This window comes from Geotrypetes seraphini, chromosome 10, assembly GCF_902459505.1.
Source record: "Geotrypetes seraphini chromosome 10, aGeoSer1.1, whole genome shotgun sequence".
NCBI lineage: Eukaryota > Metazoa > Chordata > Amphibia > Gymnophiona > Dermophiidae > Geotrypetes > Geotrypetes seraphini.
This window is the reverse complement of record NC_047093.1, coordinates 44,043,517-44,047,407: the sequence shown is the minus strand read 5'-3', so window position 1 is coordinate 44,047,407 and position 3,891 is coordinate 44,043,517.

The window sequence follows — 3,891 nt, the reverse complement described above, 5'->3', positions numbered from 1 at the left end:
TAAAAAAAAAAAAAAATTTAAATTTAATTTCTTTCATGTCGCAGCAGGGCCTACCCTGTGGCTTCAGCCTGCGGGCTTCGACTTGGCCAGGGCTATTTTCCCTTCTGTGTCCCGACCGGTCACAGGATTTAAGAAGTGTAGTCGTTGCCAGCGCGCGATATCTATCACTGACCCACATAGGTGGTGTGTTCAGTGTTTAGGGCCTAATCATCATCTGGAGTCGTGTACTTGCTGTGCTACTCTTCAACCTCGAGGCATTAAACGTCGTCGGGTTCAGGTAGAGAAGATTTTTGGCGGTATGGATACACCAACACCGGCTTTGACCTCGACCTCCAATCTGGTCAAATCTTCGACGGGGCTCCCGAGGTCTACCTCAACCTTAATTAAACCTTCCTCATTTGGAAAGTCCTCATCTTTGAACAAATCCTCTTGTGAGGAGCTGCTCTCCTCACTGTCTCCCTCAGGTAAGGTAATTCAGCAGCCTTCTTCGGACATGCCACCCTTAGAACTGGGTAGTCCTTAAGCTACCAAAGCAACATGTCTCCAAATCGAAACGCCATTCTTCATCATCTTCCTCAGAGACTATAGCCGCCGCAAATGTACCAGATCCTCATGTCTCGGTGTCCCATTTGGAGACTATGATCCAAGCTATTATGCACCAGGAGTTTGGTAATATGCTTGCCAAATATACTCCTGCCTCGACTCTACTTCCTGCAGTTCAGCCTGAGCACTCAGCAGTATCACAAGGAGTTGAGTCCTTGGCAGCACAGATCTGCTCCTCAACTTTTTGTCTCCTTTGATCCAAACAAGTTGGGACATCCAATTTCCAAGTGCACCATCTCCAACTGGATGGCTGCTTGCATCTCTTTCTGCTATACTCAGGCTGGACTGCATCTACAGAGTCAAGTCACAGCCCACAAAGTCAGAGCCATGGCGGCATCAGTAGCTTTCCTTAGATCTACTACTATTGAGGAAATCTGCAAAGCTTCCACTTGGCCCTCGGTTCATACTTTCACCTCTCATTATTGTCTGGATTCCTTTCCCAGACAGGATGGCCATTGTGGCCAGGCAGTTTTACAAAATGTATTTTCCTAAATTGCCAACACTCCCACCATCCCATTCTGGTTAGCTTGGAGGTCACCCACATGTGAGAATATGCTTCCTGCTTGTCCTGGGATAAAGCACAGTTACTTACTGTAACAGGTGTTATCCAGGGACAGCAGGCAGATATTCTCACAACCCACCCACCCACCTCCCCTGGTTGGCTTCTTAGCTAGCTATCTGAACTGAGGAGACGCGCCCTAGGTTGGGCGGGAAGGCACTCACGCATGCGTGGTGCGGCAGTCGCGAACTTTCTGAAGCCCTACAAGCAAGTCTGCTTGCGAGGCTGTCCGCATCAGGGCTCCGTGGATGATGTCACCCACATGTGAGAATATCAGCCTGCTGTCCCTGGATAACACCTGTTGCGGTAAGTAACTGCGCTTTAGCACTTGGGGGTTTGTATCGCCTTCCCCCAGTACATAATGAAAATGTTATTGAACTAATTCTCAGTATTTAAATATATGTTTCATTTTTCTTCTGGAGCAATAAATAGAGAGTAGTGTGAATGGATACCACAGGAACAGAAAAATGGAGACAAGATCCTGTAGTACTTCTAATTTTGGATGCCAGAGAAGTCAAGTGTGAATTCATGTGATTCTTGGTCTCTAAATGTTGAAGGTTTTTGAATAGTTGAAGTCCTCAGTACAAAATAATTGAAGAGTTAATATTCAGAAACAGAGATGTGCCATTTTTCCTTAAATCTCAGATGGACATTTATTTATTCAATTTTCTATGCCATTCTCCCAGGGGAGCATAGAACAGTTTACATGAATTTATTCAGGTACTCAAGCATTTTTCCCTGTCTGTCTGTCCCAGCGGGCTCACAATCTATTTAATGGGAAGATAAATGACTTGCCCAGGGTCACAAGGAGTAGTGTGGGCTTGAACCCACAACCTCAGGGTGCTGAGGCTGTAACTTTAACCACTGTGCCACACTCTCCCTTTCTACTGGGGGATGTTTTGTGACAGGTACCAGACTCTATTGAAATGTAGCCCTGTCTGGTGAAAGCACCAGGTGGCTTTAAGGTTGGTAGAGTAGGCATCACCTTGGTAAAATATCTCATTTGAATGAGTGTCACCCATAATAATAGTCTTTTGCTAGGACTGGGAGTCCAAGGGCTTGTAGGGGTTGAGCCAGACAGATCATGAGGGCTTTCATGGTTTATGGCATGGCTCGAAGATATGAAGAGATTCTGAGTTCATGGTCCTTTTGTGCCTTTGAATCTCCTTGTCTCTTTTAGAGTGGGTTTTGCACATATCTAAATTATTCCTGATATAAAGAGAGGAGACAATAGCAACTCTTGATGATCAGTAAAGAAGTATGATCCAGTTTGCATTGACACTACTGATTTGCTAATATTGCCTACTATAAGTACCATCCCAAATAACATATTGCAGAAATTGGATTTTTAGGCCACTACCTGTGGCCAGAAGATTGATATTTAAACTATGGCAACTAGATTCCAATTCATTAATTTGCATCTGATTCATCCAGTGGTGTACCAAAGGGGGGTGGTGTCATAAGGGGGTGCTCTGAGAGAGGGCTGGTGTCATGGTCCGATACCGATTCTTCTGGCAGTGGTATCATTCAGATTTGAGAAAAGGAGGAGAGACAGGGGTTTTGTTGATCCTTGCTCTGTATTATTTATGTTTATAAAATGACAATTGTAGAGACTATTGTCTCTTTTTATACTTTACTAAAATAAGTTCAGTATAAAATCATAACTATTTGAGGCTTGTGCAGATGGGATCTGACAGTTTACAGGGTGGGGACAAGGACCAAGCCTGCGGGGTGGGGACTGAGCTTGCGAGGACGGGGCAGGTACGGGGACGAGCTCATGGGGACGGGACGGGAATGGTGATAAAGTTTTTACCCGTCATTCTCTAATATCAGGGGACAGTGCCAGCCTTTCTTAGTTCCTGGTTATTGGGCTTTACCAGCAGTAGGTTAAACATCGTAACAGATGGCTCTGAAGAGAGAGGGGATGGAAGAGTTTCTGAAGAGAGAAAGATGTGCTTTCTGCTAGAGACTAGACATAGAATAAATGTTGGATAAACCAAGGACAGTGCTACTACACATTGCAGGTCTGTATCTGTGAACAAAACCCAGAAGGTGGAATTTGATACCTTACACTCCTTTGTTTTTGATCTGTCAGGATCCACTTGCCTATTTGTACTGTCACCAGCACCCGTGTAATATATTCTACCAGCTTAATCCAAAACATGCTTCAGGGTGTCCAGTATCATCCCTGATCACATCTGCTACATTTCTGTCCATTTTTTTTGTTGAATATCCTTTAGTATGAGGGATATGTTAGGGAAAATTGTTTGCTTTATTTTCATGATTTTGTTAATTTTTTTCTCCCATATTGTTACATCACTTACATAGTGATAGTATGATTGTACAAAAGCGAATGAAGACACCACTGGGCTACAAGTCCAGTATTACTAGTTAAACATGCCCTGCCCTAAGCCCCCTGCCAGTTCAGTCCCAGCACCTTTCTTCATCTCTTGCCCCTTTGAGAAGTTCAGCTTCCTCATTTGGCTCTAAATCCTCTGCGGCAGCCTTTGTAGAAAGCAGACACCGGCCAGGCACCACGAACCAATGATTTTCTATCAAAGAAAAGCAATGTTCTATGTAGTAAAAGAACAGAAAGACAGTAGTGAACTTTTCATATCCAGCATTCGAGTCTCTTGCTATTTTAGGCTCATTGGATCTGTGTGATTCACAATTAGACTACACTGAGTGACATGGATGTGGAGGGGTAAAAGAAAACCTTTTTACTCAGG